Source organism: Larus michahellis, unplaced genomic scaffold (genome assembly GCF_964199755.1).
Source record: "Larus michahellis unplaced genomic scaffold, bLarMic1.1 SCAFFOLD_78, whole genome shotgun sequence".
Classification (NCBI taxonomy): domain Eukaryota; kingdom Metazoa; phylum Chordata; class Aves; order Charadriiformes; family Laridae; genus Larus; species Larus michahellis.
The window spans coordinates 821878-844022 of record NW_027436116.1 but is presented as its reverse complement, the minus strand read 5'-3'; the positions used below and the strand labels follow the sequence as shown (position 1 = coordinate 844022).

Below are 22145 nucleotides of genomic sequence, written 5' to 3'. Positions count from 1 at the left end.
CAAAACCCCCCAAATCCCTGGCCATTCTGCCCGGAAGGTATCAAAAAAAACACCCGAGAGGTAAATCATTCCGCCAAGACCATCCTTTAGCCTTTCTTGCCATCCTCAAGTATTTTGAATTGCGCATTTCTAACGCTTAGATTAAGTTTATACCCCAAACAATGTCGCACAATCAAATCAGGTCGTGGGTTTAGGAGGAACTTAAACCGCAACTCCAAAGTGATTAACAGGTTAAGTATTTCCCATAAATTCCACCAACAGGCCCCTGGAACCTTTACCAAGTCTGTTACCAATAGTGTTAATTACCACCAAACCCATTCCTGCTGCGTTATCTGAATAGAATTGGGGGTATTTTAAGGGAGGTGTGATGCTGAGCGCCTAAAGTGGTGACCGGTGGCTCACAGAAGCCATTCCAGCACGGGATTTTTGCTGAATACACTCAAAAATCACTAAAATCACCACCCACCTCCTTCCCTGCTGGCAAATTCGTTGTCATGGATGGTACCAAGATGTTTACCAGTAACTATTTTTGAGAAAGAAAATAATTTGCAGCTTTAAAATCAGTTATGACAGGAAACTAGGACAAAACATAGAAATAACCTTGTAGTTTTCAGCCCCCCCAATCCTTCTCTCTTTGTCTCAGAAAGAAAGACCAAAAAAAAGTCAAAAATGCACCTTTCTTACTTTAAAAACTAGGACTTGATTTCAGTTTAGTTACACCTCAGTAAATCTGTGCAAATGTGTGGAAGTTCTCTGAAACGTTGAGGCCACTCGTCGTGTTGAGTACTATTTATCCTAAGTTCTAAATTCAAAGTTGCCCCTAAGTGATACAAACCGTGTTAATTTGTGACATGAAACGGGAGAAGAAAGCTTTGCACTCTATTTTGATTTCTTTCTCATTGGAAATAATGCCATGAGCCATCTTCTTGAGTATAAGCTCTGTTTCTACAGATCTGAATAAAAGAGCCCTCAACCATAATCAGTTCACAAACGGAGTTGAGACCGGGCAGCATTTCCAGCTAAGGCAGTTCCAAGCAAACAAAAGAGACGAAGAGACGTTACAGGACACCAGCAGGGAAGGGGCTTAAAAAGAGGCCTCTTTGGTTGTCCCAGTGCTGCTGGAGCGTTCCTCTTCTTTTCTTAAAACAGTCGTTTTTCTCCGTTCCTCCTCGAAAATAACTTTTAATTGCTCCTACCCTCTGAAGAGTGTGACTGCTGCAGAATTAACCACTGTGATGAGTCCCTCTCTTAGGCTGAGCCCAGCCTCAGTGTCTGGGGTCGCTCCTGCCGTGCCGTGTCTCACCTGTGCTGCGCTGCTCCCTGCGTTTACTTCTGAGGGGTTCTGGTGCTGCAGCGAAGGAAGGTGCTCTGGGGAGCCATGGAAAGCAGAAACACCGTAGGGAGGTTGGGAGCATGGGAGGAAGCAGTCTAGGTGACACCACTTTTCATAGTCCTCAGAAAGAAAGCGAGGAAGCTTTCTGTCCTGTTAAAATCTTAGCTCCTGGTTGAACCTGCTTCCTGCTTTGCTCTCCTCTGTGACCAGGTGCAACCCTGTGTGCAGTATCTCTTAGCCCAAAGACAATGCTGAGTTTGGGCTCTTGCCCTGGGAATCAGAGGAAAAAGTTCTTTTCCTCCTATTTGCAAGCCACTTAGTTCTCATCTCCTGCGGTTGGTCGGTGGCGGACGGTGCAGGCGAGCGGTCGGCATGAGGCACCTCCTGTTGGTGCTGCTGCTGCTGGGTGCCGTGTGGGCGGACGACAAGGAGGAGGAGGAGGAGGACATGGGCACAGTGGTGGGCATTGACCTGGGCACCACCTACTCCTGCCAGGAGTTGACAAGGTTGCCCCAGGCAGATAGACCAGGGTGGGCCGTAGAACCGATGGAAGTCCTGAAATATTGGTGGAGTTTTCACCAGCCGACACGCTTACGCTCTCGGGAACGGCTCGCCCGTGCAGGGCGTATGGCTGGCTGTTCGTTGTTTGTCTATAAGATCATGGTTGATCAGGAGAAGGAGCTGAGCCAAAATCTATAGGATGCTCTGTAGGAAAATGAGGAACTTCAGGGTGAGCTCTTGTTGCAAAGGCAAACTTTTATGTCAGTCGTAAGTGATGAAAAAAAAAAAAGAAAGAAAAAACAAAAAAAAAGAAAAAAGAAAACAAAAGAAAAAAAAGAAAAACGAGAAAAAAAAGAAAAAAGAAAAAAAAAGAAAAAAAAAGAAAAAAAGAAAAAGAGAAACCCAAACAGGAACAATTAGACGGGGAATGTGCCACATTAGCACAAAAGTATGCCATACGCGCTACGAGAAAGCAGCAGAAAAAGAGAAATAGGACACCTGATTCAAAGCAGTACCATAGAGATATGTTTTTGTTTTTTTCCTATATGTTATTGCATGCCCTGGTAAATTACTCTGTGTTATACCCTGCGAGACTAAATGGACCCCAGCACCCCTCTGCACAATACCCTGCGGCTCCAGGATAGCCCAATTGCTGTATTTTGGTGCCTGTCCCCCGAAAGTTGTTCAAACACAAAGGGGGAACCGAGGCTTTGGCTCAGCCAGGAACCCACAGATACTACGGACGCAATCCGTCAGTGCTGGCCGACCATTGATGCAGTGCACATTAACGATGCAAGGAAAGATCCTGTTTGCATGAGCGGTATTCCGGACACCGGAGCGGATGTCAGAGTCATCTCTAAAGACAGATGGCCTGTGAACTGGCCGTTAGTACAAATGGGGAAGGCATTAATGGGCATTGGCGGGAATGCTTTGCCTTTACAGAGCAAACACATAATTCAGACCCAGGGGCCCGAAAATCGTGTTGCCTCAGTCCGTCCTTTTGTGTTAACTACGCCAATTACTTTATGGGGCTGAGACCGTAGGAGCCAATGGGGAATACAGATTGGGTCACATTTGTCTTAGGGGCCACTGAGGTGCAAGCCACCTTAAACTTAACCTGGAAATCTAATAACCCTGTTTGGGTGGAACAGTGGCCCTTGTCACGCGAAAAGTTGCGCCACCTTCATCAGCTAGTTGAAGAACAGCTCCGAGAAGGCCATATAGTCCCAACGACCAGTCCATGGAATTCGCCTGTGGAATTCGCCAGGTCTAAGTTACCCTGAAATTTTGATTTTCACCTTACTAATGTACTGGGAATGTTGTGATCTGCGTGAGCATTTAGATAAAGCCTATAATTGCAGAAGTGAAGCTGTGGAGGCATTCTTTCGGAGCCTCAAGGAAGCTGTTCACGGTAGAAACCAGAACACGTAAAAGTCACAGCAGAAGAAGCCTGCACATAATAACCTTACAGCCTGTGAAAGCCAAGGAGTGCCATTACAAGTAAAATACCAGGATTTTTTACTCCAGAGAACAAGATTGCTGTGCGCTTTGAAAAACCAAACCAAACCAAACCAAACAGCTTGCTTCAGCGGAACCTAGGGTTTTTTGCAATACAGGGGATCAAGTATTAACTGAAGTATTCCACGTAATGGTTACGAGAATGTACATGCTGCAAGACTGAACTCCTATTAGCAGCAATATCCTGCCAGTACTATTCATGCTGACTAGTACTCTACTTCTTGAGTAAATCAGCAATTTTTATGAATACCCCGAAAGGTAAATACAAGACAAACTCTGTTCTGCACTCCTTCGGAGCAAAGATGGAAGGTGGCAGCTGAATGATAACACACTTTAAATGATGATGACAAAAGAACTTCTGTTGAAGGATAACGCTATCTGTATCAGGAAGATGGAACACGACCCATTCAGTACAGATTAGACAGTGATGGCCAATACCTGAGCGTGACTGAATCTCCTCAGGATAAGGCAGTTGGAACTTCAAAAAACAAATGAAGTCTCCCCAGTTCTGAGGCTTTGTGGGTACTTCTTTTACTCCTGATATAATGCAGAACAACCTCAAGAACACTCCAGTTAAAGATTAAGAACACCTATAGCACTCTGGGCAATTAATTACATAGAGGAAGAAATACCTCTGCCAGGCCCTTTTTCCTCCTGCCTGTTATCTGTGATTCATTACGGAGAAGGGCTTAGGACGGCTTCTCAGAGCTGCCCACTGCTACACAGCTCCTTGGGAAAAGGAGAACTAACCCCCCCAACACGCTCAACAGGGTGAGGCAGCTGTAGCTAACAATCTGCCCACAATACTTTTAATAGTGTCTATTGAAATGAGCGTAAGGCGGCAGTTAAATACAGTTCTTTTACAAAGTACCAAGCTTGCAGGAGGTACAACGTGCAGCCCCAGGAAATACAAAGCTCTTAAAGCAACGGCAATGTTCCTAATGTAACCCTACAAGTCGACCTCTGTGCAGTATGAAAATAAGAGAACTTGGAGAAAAATACATAGCCAGGGCGCACCGGAAAACAAGATGTTGCATTGTTATTAAGATGTGTTCTGCTGCTTGGTCTGCACTGAACACACAAGCAACTGCCCTCAGTGTCATGTGAAACTCTGTTTTTAAAGATCTAATGAACCAAGAAAGACAGTAATTCCACTGGGCAAAAAGAGAGTTTTGCAAAATCTGACCGTGAAAACTTTTCAAATGTTTCCATTTTCCAGCTGTTCACTGACAAAAGACGTGAGGCCTGCCACTCAGCCAAAACTTGCAAAGAATAGGCAAAAAAATGAAATAAAATACAGCACATATAGAGAAAAGATATCTTAAAAAACTGCTGGAAAGTTCACCTACCCATTTTAAAAGTGAATCATCTTCCAAAGTATTGTGATTGGATAAATTACGGTAAGAGCTAGTATGATGGTCCAGTATGTCTATATTCTTAGTATTATTACGCTAAGAACTCGTGTAGTGGTCCAGTAACATTACATTAATATTTTGGGCTTAAAATAGTCAAACTGAAATATTTGACTTATAAAAAAGGTGGAATAAAATTGAAGTTCTTTCACTGCCCTCCACTCAAAGAAAACAGCAGCAAGTGAGTATACGGACCTGTATTCTATTCCTTTCAGATCATGTAAACATGTCACACCTTCAACTCGCCTATTATGTTAAGTACTGACTACCACCAGAAAATGTGAGCAGGATTACTCTAAACTTGTGTCTTACCAATAAAGGGGACATCAATTTCGAATCTATACATAGAGGAGTATATGAACAACTACATGAAGAAAACAACCCAAACAGATTTAGTCTTTAATGGAAGAAAAACCTCCAACCCAACCAAGCCCGAGAAAAAATATCTGCCTACTGAAGAAAATAGTCGCTAGAATCAGTGACACATGTCACCTTCCCAATCACGTAACATTTTTGACTACAACCACATCAAATCCTATTGACTCAAGATTGGGTTAGGTGTATCACACCATCTTACCTGCAGTCCATCTTGGTATTGAACAGCTGCCTGCAGAGCTTCAACAAGCTTATCTGCCCGTTCTTTCCGTGTTTTGCTTAAGGCATCCCAGGCAGAATTCAGCTGCAAATAGGTGAAATTTACTCCAGTGGACAAAAGAATGTTACTGCTGTATAATGTGCGTTCGCTAATTATTCACTCATCAATAACACCAATAAACTAAGCGTGAATAGTTCATATTAATTCCATGTTAAAACTCTTGTTCTCCTTATCACTGCATAGTTACTTTCCTTCAGAACACACTCGACGTTCTGGATGACAAAAGCTGTAAAATTCAATACTGATTATTGAATAGTTTTCTTAACCTACGGATTACAGTCAATATGGGAAATAGTATTATTAAATCATTTGGAACTGCATCCTTATCAAAAAGGTAGCTTAAAAGAAACATACACTGCTGAACACTGGAGAAATTGTCAGTACTCTGTAGTCATCCAAGCAGGATTGTCTCAGTCAAGATGTTGCACTTGGCATAAACCAGACACGTTTCAAATTTATTCTAGCATCCCTATTGCAAAAAAGAAGCCATCTGTTACATTAATCAGTGACTCTTTCACAAAAAACCTTTCTGTCTTTTACAGAACTTTTAACCCATAAATCAATAAAATAAAATTCTCTATACATTCTAAACTAATACGAGCCAAGATCCATTTACTTGAAAAGCAAACCTTATGTTATCATAAAAGCTTCAGGGGTATCTTACATTTGCCACAAAAAGTTTATTTTCAAAATTTGTTGGGGGCAGGGAGGGGATGGGATATTTCCCATACCTCATCTATACTCTTGTTGACAACAGGTTTGTCAGGCTCTCCACAAGCAGCTCTAAGTTCAGAGCCAAGGCTCAGAACTGTTGCTAGTTCCTCTTGTAGTCCATCAGTTTCTTCTTTAGCAGCCTACAAAGAGAAAAAAATTCAATGCCGCTAACACTAAATTTAATAATCTATGTACAGCTTGTTTTCAAGAGAGGACATGGCAGGATTCGGCCTGTGGTTTCTTTAAAGTCCCTTGGACTCACAATCTGACGCTTCAAACACAATCATCCTTTTGCAGGGTCAGAGTGAAATCAACTGACATCAGTCTAAATTATAACAATGGCTTATGATGTCATTTTGCATGAGATGAAAAAAAAATAAACAGGAAGTTTTCAATTAGATTTCTTTAATCAGAGTGATTTCTTTTTCAGAGGTTGTCAGTCAACCCTCAAATCTTTAACTATCAGCATGAATAATTACAGGCTTAGAGCATAATACATAGCGCAGGATACATGCGTACACCTTTCATTTAGATGTTCCCTATTACTCAGGGAATCTAAAGTACGTATAACTTTTAAAAGTCTCAGTGACGTGCTTATTATATACACGTTTATAAGCAGATATGCAAATATAAGGACAGGCACATGTTGCATGCTCATTGCAATTCAGAACTGGTACACGTTATTTACCACAGACTCTTGAGATATCACTAGAGTAAATTTCTACACAATTATCCCTCTTGGTTTCTAAAAAGATAGCCTCCTGTGGTATTTCATAGTAATTCTGTCTTTTCTCCGCATACTGTAAATAAAATAAGTCAACAAAATACTTTCTACTGACCTCAGCATCTTCTTGCTCTTGCGTGACTACAGACGGGTCAACTCCAGGTCCCTCCAGTTCTCCAATGAGCTCCTGAGTATCTTTAATAGTAGCTGCAAGAGCCACGTGACTACACCATAACTTCGCGGCTAGTTTCATTACATCCAACAATTTGGCCTCCCTCTCCTCAGTCAAGCTCCAGATGTCTTCCCAAATGAGGACCATTTGGTCTAGTTTATCTTGAACAGCTAAACAACAGAGGAACTAGATTACTACCTTGGCAAACGATTCTTGGCCATAAATCTCTCTACAGTTCTACAGCAGAAACATATGGGTATCTTTTAAAATTTAGACTGTAAAATTGTTTCCTTACAGCACTCCTTATAATCTTAAGTGGAAACAGCCACCATAACTCTAAAAAATAAAACAACGGTCATATCCACGATGAATTATTTTAAACAAATACTTTGCTTTTATACATCTTCTCCAGCTTCTCCAGGAGAACACAATCCCCGGATCAGTGGTCATCAGAAATGAAGATTTTTATATGCTGCAGCTTGCTGCATTTCCACTACATGAAACTTTCCTCCCTCTATTACCTTTAGCAGATATATCCTTATCGACTCCTTCTGAGCGAGCAATCATTTCCTTCCCTCTCTGTTTAAGCGTCTCATACACCAGCTGAAGTTTTTCCAGATCCACTGACACGTTCTTATTTTCACTGATTTGCTCTTTAATCTTCTCAACCTCTGCTGAGATTGAAGGTGGCTGCCTCAGACGTTCAACTATGCCCTTCAGACTCTCAAGAGTTGGATCTGTCTTGTCATGAAACTGGTAGGGTGGTAAAGGACAGAAAAAAGTGGCAGAGAAATTAGGAAAAAAAAAACCAACTGAAAAATGGCATTTGAAATTCTCTTGGAAAAAGCTACTTTAAAATTAACATATTTAACATCTCTAGCCAACATATGTATGTGCCACTTGCAATACTGCCCTTCGTGGTTCTTCCCCTCTTTCAATATCTAAATTACAAAAATGACCTTGCAAAATGGTACTTCCTCTCAGATGGAAGAATTTTACTATGAAGTCTGGTTTCGGTCCTGAGACATTCCATCTGAAGATGGAGAGCCATGACTCATCGGCTCTTTCATGAGCCATTTCATCATTTTAGCAAGCTGTTTACCTGAGTAGTGTATGCATACTTTTTCATATCAGGACCAATATACTGGCATATAACCACTGGTTAAGATTCGATATGTAGGGTCATTCAAAAAGACGTTTGTTAGTGCCCAGGCGATGCTTGTTACTGCAGTAAAGGAACGTTACTTTCTGCAACTAAAAGCACACAACGGCGTGTGTTATGTTGACCCACAGTTGACTGAGCCCAGGGAGGTGTCCAGAAACTCAATTACAGCTCTGTAACATGATTCCATAGGTTAACATGTAACATGGCTCCACAGGTTATGTGGTGCCTTTGATGCGGAGTGCAACTTAAAATAATTTAAAACCTGAAGAGTTAAATAATTCTTCTTCCAGGACTGTCTAGACAAACACTGACGTAAACCATCGTAGTGCAGAGCCCTAATAATATATATTTATGTATCTTGATAAAAAAAGAGATTATATAAAATTACATTCCGGGCGTTACAATGTTTTGCTTTGCCATCTGCATATACCTTAATGTACAGAAAATGAACCTTAATGTATTGCGTAAATAATTAAGCATTTTCTCAACATCTGATTATACTCTACCTGTTACCAAAGAATGCATTTTTATTCTTGCTTTCTGTACTTAGCCAGTACAACATGTTAATGTCTACCGCATACAAAGCAGGGACTCCAATGCTAAGTAAATATCTTGATTTTCAAATGTGCAGCTCCATGCATCTTTCAGAGGTGTGAATAAGGAAGGTGTTTAGAATGACTAAAGTAAAACATAATGTCTATAACAAGTTCAAAAGCAGGATAATATGTCACTTCTCTTCCTTAGCTTCTTAAACTCAGTCCGTAGGGGCTAGGAATATGACATGAAGTACAATGACCTACGACAAAAATGATTTAGAATGTCGACTTGATGAGAACTTTAAGGTGTATTTCTTTAGTTAGTATTTTGGACCTGAGCAGAATATAGCACTTAATTTCCAGTGAACACAGAAAAGGGGGAGCTTCCTATCAAAGGAGCGGTATAGAACAAACCATTTTTATTCCGGTTTTTGTATGGGTTCATGTACAGTTTTACTGAGCTCTTTTCTGAATTTGGGGTTGAGTAAAAGAATTTCAGCTTGGGTTTAATGACAATTAACTCAATATTTAAAAGTCTCCAAAACGTGATACCTAACAATCCTCTGCCGAGGTTCACTGCATAGGCTGATGAATCTAAGATGGGCAGCTTTTATGGACGTGATCTGAATTTTATGCTCACGACAACATTTTGTGAGGTCTAATTTTGCTCGCAATACTTTTACATAACAGCTTAAGCACACGTTACGTTAAGTTCTTGTGGGTCTGCAACGAAGACCAAATGCTGGTACCGCTGCCAAACTACCCTCTAGTTCCCTTGGTAACGGACTGTAACTAAAGCTGCCAAGTTCGAGACACGACTGTATTCAAGTTAACTGATCAACAGTGACATCCATATACAAAGGAAGCATCAGCTAGTAACGGACCAGCAAGAGAAAAAAGAATAAAGTGAAAATAAAATCTCACACTTTTAGACCAAATGTTCCTTTTTTTTTTTACTTCAAAATTAAGAAGCAATACCATTTTTCAACTGCAGCAGTCTTAATGCCAATATATCAAATTATAACCCCTCAAGAAATAGAAAAATCAAGGCCATAAGCAGTGATACGAACATTCACAGGCCTTTAGGTTGAAAAATACAGAGAAAACAGAAATTTAGTCTTGATACAGACATGTAAGATGACAATGTCTGCGTATCTTTCCATTTGAATGAACCCAATTATACTTTAAACTTAAATTGATACCTGGGTACACTGAGAAATGGCTTCATCCAGTGCCAGTGCGCGCTTTTTGACTTCTTCCTTAATTTTACTCTAAAGGGTGTCAGCTGCCACATATTCCTCTTGGATAGAAAAACCTTCCCCTGGGCTCAGCTCCCGCAACTGAGGCCCCGTTTTGTTCATCTTATCTATAGGAGGCTTGTGCTCAGCCATCAGCTCACGCAGTTGCTATAACAAACAAAACAACTTCTCAGTTTCTTATGCTTGCACCACCACATTACAGCTGTCCACACTTCTAACACAACCAGCTGGCGAGAAATTCCAAACAAATTCCCTTCATCCTAATGTCAAGCGCAAATAATATCGAACAAAGGTAGTGATTGCTCTGCCAGTGATGGCTCCCATTCCAACAGAGAGAGCTATCCAGGCTTTAAACACCACAATTAGAGACGCACTGGAAAGGTCCAGGCAATACTCTCGTAGGACAGATGATTGGTTACAGGCAAAATATAAGATGCTAACTATGCATATGATCTTGGCAACAGACACTCCCCATATCTAGTACCTATAATGACAGAAATGTCAACAATATTCCAGGCATGTGCATAACACCACTGCATATATACTTTTCGTGTTGGTATTTGTCACTTGCCTCAAACCCTTCCATTGAAGAACATCACAGAAAGAGGTACCGGCATTGCAAGAATATGAATTCAAATTATCCTTGCTTTAAGAAGAGGGAAGTAGCACAAGGAAGAGTCAAAGAAATCAGTGAAAAGGAGAAACGGACAAGGAAGACCGATTGGGAGAGACTATCAACCTAGTTTAGCAGTCTCCTCTCTGGCCACAAGACCCCTCTGTCTTCACAACAGCGCTATTTCTTAATTGACACAAAGTTTAGCAAGTAATTAATAAGTAAATTAAATTTTATCTCAGCTGTCTACTCCCTCTCATCATCCACCCCCTAAGTCAAAACTGTGCATAAAACTTGTGGAAGTGAAAGGTCACAAGGTGTCTTCCAACTTGCCAAAGGATTTGGGTTTTGTTTACTTGCACCCGTAGATCTGACAAAAGGGAAAGGTTTTTTGCAGGAGTAGCCCGATCCTTCCCTCCACTTTTATTTATTTTCTCAGCTCGTTCCTCCCTTTTCAGGAAAATCCCACTCTCTTGTGAGGCACTGTCCCTCCTGGTGCTGTGAACTCCATGCATTTCTACCCTATAGCCCCTGTGCAGGAACATGAGAGGCACATGCTCTGTTCCGCTCAGCTCAGACTTTGTTTAAGTTAATGAAGGCACAGAAAAGGGCCTGTATCAGTCTCGGTGTAAATACATCCTCTTGTCTTCAACTAAGCTTCTTCCCTTAAAAAGACATCCTGATACTGGCTTGCTTACTTGCTCCTCCCCAGAAGAGGAGAGGTTGAGAAGATTGAAAAGACAGTGACCGTGACTCTCAGCAGCCCTCTGAGGGCAAAACAGCAATGAAAACACAAATCCCCCTGACTCTAGCTCTTACCCAGAATGTAACTCCTTGTGTACCTTGTAGCAGGGAAAATAATGCTGGTTAGCGGAGAAGAGGCAAAGGTGAAACTAAGGGCAGCCTGAAATTTTTTAGAAAATAATTTTGTGTGGTTTATTTCTGTGCACAAATAGATGATTTGACACAAGGCCCACAAGCGTGCACATTTCTGGGTCCAAACCTTACGCTAGTGCTGTGCCCACGGCTTAGTTCAAACCAAACTGACTGCGTGCTACTCACACAGAACCGACTCTATGAATTCCATGACTTGGAATAAAGACGGTCATCAGTAAATACATCAGAACAGAAAGGTAAGTAAATACAGAAAACGGTTTTCAATTCACATTCAGAACCTTTTTTTTTTTTTTGAATACAACAATAAATGACTTGATCTTCTCCACGATCTACTATTGGGTAAACAATTCCAGTAAACAAGTATTCCAGATCAGATTACGTGTTAAAATTGCCTGACATTAATCTTCTACTTAACAATCAAATCCCAGCTAATGGCATAGCCCAGGGAAAATGCAAAAATAGAAGCTCATCTGAAGGGTCTCTCATGCAAGCAGAATGACTGGGGGGACAATCCTGGAAGTAAAGCAAGCATGATTTGGTTCACAGTGACTAAACAAGATAGTTTGTCAAGCTCATGTTATATAGCTAGTCTTAACAGAGCCCGTTTGTTCATTGTGGACATAACAGGAAGACAAATGAGTGAACCCACTGTTTACCAGTACATAGTAGTGGCATATCTTCATTAACTGGTCCCAGAGTAAACAAAAAAAAACAGAGTAAAACTTTGAAGCCGGGGTTCATCCTATCTAACTGGAGTCGCTTAAATGAGGCAGCTAAAAAAACCCCAATCCTAGTTACTCTGTGCTCAGCAGGGAGAGAGAGGTCTGTCCAGTAGCCATATGGGTTTGACCTCACTGCACAGTGCGAGCTCCACACTCAGCCTGGGGCCTCTGTGCAGAGGAGAGAGAGAGAAACCAAGAGGCCCAGGGATCAGGAAAGAAGGGTGACGGGGAAAGTAGAGGGAGAGGAAGGATGACAGAGAGAGAGAGGGGCTTGGAGAAAAGAGAAAGGGCGGACAGGGAGCAGAGCACAGCAAGAGAGAGGAAGGGAGGTACAGGGAGGCGAAAAACAGGACCCAGAGGGAAAGGGGAAGGGCAGGGAGGAACAGGGAGGCAGAAGAGGGCTGACAGGAACCCAAGGGCCCAGGACTCACTGCAGCTCGCGGCTCTGCAGATCTGTCCTGTCGGCCTGTGCCAGCCTCCCCTCAGCCGACACAAGATGGCCGCCAGGAGCCTCGTGCCGGGTCCACAACTCCCAGCGTGCCCCGGGGCGCCCCCTCCTGCCCTCTGACCCCGCGGGAAACATGGCCGCCTCCCCGGGGCTGCCCTGGCCGAGGGCCAGGCCCTGGAGCACGCCGGGAGGAGGAGGTCAGGGAGGGAGAGAAGGTGGGGAGAGGGGCGGGAAGGGCCAGAGGGCCGGGGAGAGCAGAGGGGAGCTGGTCAGGGAGGGGAGGGAGGAGAAGTGCTGGTGAGGAGCGGGCAAGAGATGCTGGTTAAGGACTCGTCTGCTGAGACATGGCTCAGGACCACACCAGGGCCAGCAGCGCTGCTTTCTGCATCCCGTGGCGGCGCTGGGCAGAGGGACGGGTTGGCAGGTCCCGGCACGAGGTACGTGTGTGGGACGTCAGGGTGACTCTCGCCTGGTTTTTCCCAGCAAAGCCCCAGCCGGTGCCAGCCCCGAGCTGCAGCCCCGGGGCCGAGGCTGCAGGAGCCGGGCATTTCTGCAGGTGCCGCACCCTGCCGTTGGCTGCCCTGGGCTTCCCCCCCGTTGTCTGCAGCTCTGCTTTCTGCCAGCTCTGAGGGCACCGCAGAATGGCTCTCCTGCTCCCCAAAGCTGTCCTGACCCATGTCTGCAGCTCGTGTGTGGCATCTGCATCACACAGCGGTTTGGGGGTGGCAGCTCTCTCTTGTGGCACCCTGGGAATGGGGGCCAGGCAAACCCCATCTCTCCCTTTCGATCTTTGCCCCCCAGGGAGACCAAGCAGAGATGTACCATGTGCTGGAGAGCATCCTGCAGGGAGGCGACGGCCGGTGGCAGAGCAGCGCTGAGAGCCTCCTGACAGCAAAGGTGCCCAGTGGCCGCAGAGGAGCCCAGGCGAGCTGATTCTTTTGGAGGCCACCAGGGCAGCCTTCCTCCGCCCCTGGTTTTGGTGAGCGATGGAGCAGTGCAGAGCCGTCCCTCAGGCATGCAGGCCTCAGGAGGGCTTCCCAGTGCCCCAGTGAGAGATCCTGCTCCCAGGAAGCGCCTCCCCATGGAGCAAAGGCCATATCCAGCCACCCGGCGCTGGGTACGGCTGCCCCAAGGGGTGTCTCAAGGAGGACGGGGTCATCTGTCTGATGGCTCTGACACAGAAATGGTGAGCTGAAGCCCCGTGGCCATGGCTGGCTGGGTCAAAGTCTCCGAGTTTAGTGACATTTGGTGAAGTCCTGGGCTAAGTATCGCATGACTTGAAACATTGCTGAAAAAATGGTGGAGGTTTGTCTGCGTGTTCTGGATGCTTCTGGATGCTGGACTGTGGCTAGGAGGGAATGTGCTTAGTTATCTCTCAAAGGGAGACAAAGTAAGTGCCTAAGTAAGGGTCAGCGTAACTCTTCAGAGCTTTGGCTGTTTAAATGTTGACCTGAACTTCTACAGAAACGGTAAAACGCTTGCACTTCTCTTCTAGTTCATGCGTGGGTACAGGGAAGAAGGCAGCAGACGTACACATTAGCTAAACCCTCTTTTTATTGCTGGCGGTAAAGGCGCCTCTCGGCTGGGAGCCCGAGAAGAACCCCGTGTTACAATTCTTGCTCCCTTACATGCCATCCTAAGGCGATTCACATATGCACTGTTACAGTCTAAGAAACCTATTGGCTTTGGCCATGAGATCGCCTGTTACCATTCACTTTGGAGGAGTTGTTGACGTGACCCGCTTTGCAAGCACGCTTCATTCATATTTAGTAGCTGAGTTTGCCCTCTTTCGTTGCACCTTGGCGGCTTTCACCTTGTTTCCGTCTGGTTTCTTGTAACAACAGACCCACTTGCATAAGTGAGCTCACTGCTGGTCAAGTTCTCTTGCGCATGTCTCGGAAGCCATCTTTACAGAGGAGCTTTTTCTTTGTAGCCCAGTGCGCTGGTCAGCTTTTTCAGCAGGGCTAGTTCAGAGCCTACGCGGCAGGACACAGCTGCCGCATCAAAAGTTTGCCTTCTATCCCACAGGAGCTTGATGGTGAAAGCGCCATTTCTAGCTTTACGAAGGAGACAGAGAGGACCAAAGCTCCCTGAGCTTTGTTGGGCTGAGCTGGCCTTCGGGATAACTCGGCTCCTTCCTTTGCCACTTGCTTGGCTACTTTTTTCCAACCGTTGATGGTTTACTGCCCACTTCTCCTCAACGGCCATCCTCTTGCAAAGGTAATTACGATTTGAACTTTAGGACAGATGGTACAGTAGGTAGATACGGGATCAAAGTATAGGCTGTTCTCTACCTTGGGAAGGGTAGGATGAGCAATTACACCTTGATAGGCTGTCCAGGTATGCGCTATGGGTAGAGTTCCTATTTGCTAATTGTTGTTTCTTTAGCATGTGCTGGGGGCTCGGTCTGAAACCGTTGTAGAGGGGGATGCTGTGCTGTGGGTTTGGCTTGGGGTTCTTTTCTTAACTATTTTGTTGGGGTGCAACTATTTCTTTGCACTCAGGTGGGGGGACTGGCGCTGATCTTCTCTTTCTGGAGCGTGTCCTGGCATCCTTTGTCACCCAGAGCTTTCCCCTCTGTTCCTGAAGAGGAGCGATGTCCCCGAGCTGCGGGGCTGTGCTCTCCGCACCCAGTTCATCAATAAATTTGTTGTGTTTCATAAGATACTGGTTTTGCACAGATACATAGTGAAGGTAAGGGTGTTTTCCATGCGAAAACACAAAAATACCCCAGTGGTTTTCAGAGCACAGCTAGGGAATACGTTTTGGTGTAACATGTATGAATGCCAACTTTTGGGTTTATATGCATAACCGTGACTTGCAGTTGTTATTCGTCAGATGTAGATGCTTAAACTCACCTTCAGAAGAAAAAGGGAAAAAAAAAACAGACCAGGATTTTCTGCCTAAGTGGGATGTTTGGAATTCCTATGTGTGGACATACAGTATTGCATTTTATACCTTTGTCTGTGCAGCAGTCCTGACAAAATGTTGAAATGATCTTGGAAAGAACGAAGTGAAGGTTGAGTGAAGATGGCCTACTTGTTCAGATTTTTCTGAGTACTCCAAGCTTTTACAGTTCAGTGACTGTTACTTTTCACAATGGAAATCTAGTACTAGAAGCAAAGCTAATATGAGGTAAAAGTAAACAGGATTTTAAAAATCAGTGGAAAAATATGAGATGATGCTTTTAGAGATGCCAGGAAGGCAAAGGGATGGTTGGGACCTATTTTACAAAGGGGGTGGGGGGATGTCCTCTTCCACGTTTACTCCAGAGGCGTGTTCTGTAAGGGCAGAATTCCCTTCAAAAAGCCCATACTCAAGAATAGTGCATTTAGACTTGCCTCCTTTTAATTTGATCTGAATTTCTTATCATAGATGTTCTCACAATATCGTGGTAGAACGGTAAACTCCAGAACTAGGGTTTCTTGAGTACTCTTTCCTGCCTGTACCATTCTGTCTCAAGCCCCTTGGAGAATGTGCTATTCTGCTTATCAGGCAAAAGACAAAAAAGTACAAAACCAAAAATGGGACTCTGAACTGCTCTTAGGTGAATAGTTTTAAGGAAGAAGAGGGCTCTTCAAAGACTGTCTCTGCAGCTCGGAACTTGCTCGAGTTCAGTGTTACAGCATGCGCTTGACGGTTTTAGTAATGCTGTGATGCGATGTCTTCAAAACAAACTCCTGCTAACTCCAAAGGAAGTCATGCCCATAGGAAGAATATACTGAAAAATGATGTCTAAATTGTGAACTATTCCTATTTTGGGTCTGATCCCTGAGCAAAATCTCCCTGACAGAGCTTGGCTTGATATCCGGTATCTTTGGTTTTCAGGCCATCGTTCTGCAAAGGTAAGGGCTTTTAGCATTTGAAACCGTAGGCAGATTACAGGGAATGGCTGCTGGTAGCACTTTAAAAGAGTTAATCATATCCAGCTGGTGTAAGTACAATATAAAACCATTCTCATGGGAAAGTCTTTGCATTTTAAGCTTGCTCAGTCCAAGTGTCTCAGGTAGTAAGGGCAGGTTTTTTTGGGTCGTATGTAAAAGGTCAGAAGGCTTTCCTCCGTTTCAAAAGACTGACATGGTGTAAGCCAAGGCAAAGCACGGGTAGCTTCAGGCACACACTGTTTTCTAAAGGCTTTTAGAGGCTGTCTTCGTATGTAGTTTTGTTTGAGTCTCTCTGCTCTGCAAGAAGGGAATTGAAAGAATTAACGTCCCTTCACGTTTAATTCAAAGGAGATGATTAGCTTCAGAGGGGAGATACCACTTTAGTTTGAGCCAATTGTGCCTACTTGTGAAAGCAAGCTCAAAAAAGGCCAAAAGTTCTGTGATGCAAATTCTAGCACTGCCAGTTTTGGCTCCATTCAAATGTAAAGCACTGAGAGGCCGAGAAGCGTGGTTGTTGGTGGAAGAAGCTCCAAGAAATAGGCAGAGATGGCAGGGTCTCTTCTGCGTTCCCTCAATCTTGAGCACTGGTGGCATTAGGTGAATTGTTTGAGTTAACAGCTCTGGAAGCAATGGCGTTTTCATGCTTTAGCTCGGTGCCTGTTTTGTTGCAGGGCAAGCTAGACAGACTTTCTATCTGTCGGGATTCTCTGAAGTGCTGTGTAATTACGTATTAATACTTAATCCTTAATCCTTATGAACGGACTAGGGTTTTTTTCTGTGTTTCTCTTGTTTTCAGAATACACCGATGACAATGCCCTGATTCCTAAGAACTCATCGGTGATTGTCAGAAGAATCCCTGTTGGAGGAGTTAAAGCTACCAGCAAAACATCTGTTAGGTAAGTATCCACGAACCATTGTATTCTTTGTTAGGGGTTTTGGTGTGTTAACTTTTTAAATTTATATTAGCTTACAGTGTAGGAATGTGTCTGAGAGAAAATGGTCACGTGAGCCAGCCTCCCTACTATGAGAGATTAGATTAAGGGCAAAACAGGTGGTAGAAGATGAAATTAGTACATGGGAAAAACGGGGACTGAGAAGGTAGAAAACATGTTGTGCTAATGACCAAGCAATTTACTATGTGAATTCTTGTAACCAACCTGATCTGTGAATGAACTGCATGGACAGTGCGTGAACAGAGACTGTAAGCCAATCATACAGCTGCCGCTAGCGCGTGCTCTTATTGCCTGTCTATATATACTCTGTGAAAACTTGAATAAAGGGAGAACGATCATACTCATATTGAGATTCCATCGTTACTCCGGGTCCGTCTCCCACTCCGACATCCTCCGACATCTGGTAGCAGAGGATGGTTCAGCGCGACTGAGTTCTCCGAGACTGCGGTAAGCAGCTAGAGGAGGGGAGTGGGAAACTTCGGCTGGGAGACGTGCTGCTTGGGCGCATCAGCGGGAGCAGACAACGGCGTGAGGTCGCTCCTCACCTCCCAGGCGCAGCTATGGAAACAGAAGCTGCGGCCACGCTACTCGCTGGGATCCTCTCTAAGAGAGGGATTGAAACACCAGCGAAACTGTTGCTCAAACTGATTAAGCCGGGGCAGGAGATGGGACAAAAAGTAACAAAAGAAGAAGGGGCTATATTAAGACTTCTCCTGCATATCCTCTCTAAGAGAGGGGTGAAATACGATGAGCGTATGCTCCGAAGGTTGTTAACCTGGTGCAGAGAGAACAGATTCGCACCAGAGCCCCAGACAGCTTTTAAACCAGAAATATGGGAGGCTGTTGGGAATAAACTGTGGGAAGTGATAAGTAAAGGAGACAGAGGCATCACTGTTAGCGACAACGTGGTGGTTGGTGTTATCGACCTTACAAGATATGAACGCGGAGCGAGCCACAGCAGCCGGGGCTTTTGCAGCATTACAACCCATGGGAGGGGGATCGAACAGGCCAGGTCCGAAGGTCTGGGACGATCCCCTGCTGATCCCCTCTGCTCCACCTGAGGCCGATGGAGGAGGCAGAATGTCAGCAGAGAAGGACAGAGCCGGAGCTGTTTGCTCCTGACATTGCCCACCTCACCTCCTCCCCTCCCCAGTCGTCTCCCTGAGATAAAAGTGCTGTTTTTGTATGTCTGCTGTGTAAGTGTGTGTGGGTGCCGGCTTATACCTGCTGATCAGCATGTGTGCTACTGTTTGCTTTTTGTTGTGTGCAGTGTCGTTAGGTGACTCCACTGGAGCAGGCGTTCTGCCCGGTGTGGTACTGTTCTCGTATGCAACTAGGGCTGACACTCCGTCAAGTGAAGAAGTTTGTGTATACACAATGTTTAGACGTAAGGCGAGCGCGCCCCAGGTAGATACACCAGGATGGGCTGTAGAACCGATGGAAGTCCTGAAATATTGGGGGAGTTTTCACGAGCCGACACGTTTACGGTCTCGGGAACGGCTCGTCCATGCAGGGCGTATCGCTGGTTGTTTGTTGTTTGTCTATAAGGTCATGGTTGATTGGGAAAAGGAGTTGAGCCAAAATCTATAGGATGCTCTGTAGGAAAATGAGAAACTTAAGGAAAAATGAGAAACTGAGCTCTTGTTGCAAAGGCAGACTTTTATGTCAGTCGTAAGTGATGAAAAAAAAAAAAAAGAAAAAAAAGAGAAAGAAAAAAAAGAAAAAAATGAAAAAGAGGAAAAAAAAAGAAAAAAAAAAAAAAGAAACCAAACAGGAACAATTAGATGGGAAATGTGCCATGTTAGCACAAAAGTATGCCATAAGCATTATGAGAAAGCATCAGAAAAAGAGAAATAGGACACCTGATTCAAAGCAGTACCATAGAGATATGGTTTTAGTTTTTTCCTATATGTGTATATGTTATTGCATGCCTTAGTAGATTGCTCTGTGTTATACCCTGCGAGACTAAAATGAACCCCAGCAGAAGCGGTCTCTTGAGCAAGGGGGTGGAATATGGGAAAGCAACGGAAAATCGGCGAGGAGGACTGTAAATACATGCAAGGGACTCGCACCTGGGTGCTGGAAAACACATATATCACACCAATTGTTATTCATTCTCGGGCGCTTGCAAGAAAAACATTTGGATGACATAAGCCTGTAATGGACTCACAGACACCTTATCTAGCTGCTTGAGAATCTTGGCCTGTTGTGGAAGAAGATCAAAGCACAGTACCAGCAAGAACAGGGAGTCCGCATGCACTCTTGCTAACAAGGACTCTTTTGCTGCCAAGGATTTATGATAACAAGGACTCTCTTGCTGCCAAGGATAAGTTTAACAATGCTACTAGTACAGCTATTTCTGAGTTATTGCTAGATGTAGATAGTATTCGATATGCGATGTTGCAAAAAAGAACTGCTACTGATTTTTTGCTTTCAGCTCACAGACATGGTTGTCAAGATTTTAAAGGACTGTATTGTGTGAATCTAAGTGACCACTCCAAATCCATCCATGCCCAGCTGCAGGAACTGCACCGACCGAACCAGCAACTTGTGGAGACCACTGGGTGAAATCTCTTTGCTGGATGGACTTGGGGGTGGGGTTGGTTGAAGCAAATTATACTCATCGCCTGTGTGGAAGGAATTTGTCTGTTATGTTTAGTATGCTGTTTGCTGTGTTTAATAAGCATTATACGATCAGCTGTAAATGCCGCTTTGCATCGTACCCTTGAACAAGTTGTAGAATATGTTGCTCTAAAAACTATGTGTGTATCCATGAGAACCTGACCTTCACAGAAGAAGATAACAAGAAGGGATTACAACAATGTAGACACGTATCAGACAGCTGCTGTTAGCAAAGCTGGATCATGAGTTTGGTGAGACTCGCTGCATACGCTGGCCACGTGTGCAGCGACTCTAGCCTGTACTTTTCTACTCGATCCAGTGCAGGAGAGTCTGGTGGGACTCGCTGCGTGCACTGGCCATGCATGCAGCGACTCTAGCCTGTACTTCTCCAGTCAATCCAGTGCAGGATATAAGGAGGCTGTCTCGCGTCAGAGAGGGGGAGAGAGACATGAGCACACTTTGAAGGTACAGGGGATGCCCTGAAGCACTGTGTCTGCCCCCCCCCCCCCCCATAAGTTTTATGTTCATTAACCCCAACACCTCAGAAGGCATCACAGCATGTTGCAAGATAAGATATAGTCTACTACTGCTGCAAGACGCACTGAACACCTTCCTACAAGAATTTCAACTTTATGCCCTGATAGGACAGTGGGATGATGCACTCGCAAAGAGCCTGACTGCGTTAGAGTGGGTATTTTTGCCACATACCTTTTCAAAACCAGTAACTATGATGATCGAAATGTTACCACGATTGTTTTTCCAGGGTCGCTTGTGCTGTCAGCAACCGCAATGTATTTGAAATATTACAAAAGGATTTCTCGTGGGTAAATCCAAAGAAATTGGCTTTCTGGGCTAAATTTAGGAATCTGGGTATTTATTGCCTTAGCAGGGTTCTTTTTGATTCTGTTTTTAATTGTGTTTAGTATATAACCTGCTAAGAGCGTCACAACAAGGATAACATGTCCAAATTAAAAGCGGTCAAAAATGGTTTCGATGATTGGTCAAACTCATGGGGTATAACGGGATGGTTATCAGACTTACTAAAGCAAGGCCTCATGCTACTGTTGGTTATATTATTATTGATTATGGTAGCCTCGTGTGTTCTCCGCAAAGTGACTGACATGATAGAAAATGCCATGCATAAGGTCTGGCTGGCTCAAGAAGAAAAAGGGGGGATTGTAGGAATGTGTCTGAGAGAAAATGGTCACGTGAGCCAGCCTCCCTACTATGAGAGATTAGATTAAGGGCAAAACAGGTGGTAGAAGATGAAATTAGTACATGGGAAAAACGGGGACTGAGAAGGTAGAAAACATGTTGTGCTAATGACCAAGCAATTTACTATGTGAATTCTTGTAACCAACCTGATCTGTGAATGAACTGCATGGACAGTGCGTGAACAGAGACTGTAAGCCAATCATACAGCTGCCGCTAGCGCGTGCTCTTATTGCCTGTCTATATATACTCTGTGAAAACTTGAATAAAGGGAGAACAATCATACTCATATTGAGACTCCATCGTTACTCCGGGTCCGTCTCCCACTCCGACATCCTCCGACATTACAGGGCTTTCAGCTTGTATCTTTCTTGTTAAAGCTGCTGTTAATTTTTGTTGTCCTGGGCTAGATTTTAATGTATCTGCCCCAAAGCAGGCTGACATTTTTAGCCCTGTTGGGACATGGGGTTCAAACTCCATCAATTACAACTTTTAAGGTGACTCTGTTGGGTTTGTTCTTGGGGCTGATTGTTCTGAGACCCATGGTCTCTACATGGATCTCCATATGGAGAAATTCCTTATTTTATGTGTTTGCTTTTACACATTGTAGTGTAATCTTAGGATTTGTTCCCATCTCAGAAGAGCCTGAGTCTCAGTGTTTGACTATTTCTTGCACTTGGGCTGGAGGGTATTCTTACGGCCCAAATCTGGGTTTTTTGCGTACTAGCTATAGAGGAAAGACCCAGGGTTGCCAGCTGGCGAGCAATGCAAACAAGAAGTTTCATTCATAAAGGATTCCTAGTAG

General features: G+C 44.2%; 1 pseudogene; it reads left to right on the top strand.

Moving 5' to 3' along the window:
- The window catches only part of LOC141736956 (endoplasmic reticulum chaperone BiP pseudogene), a 134311-nt pseudogene extending 112636 nt beyond the window's left edge, over positions 1–21675 (top strand).
- Positions 21676–22145: the final 470 nt, after the last annotated feature.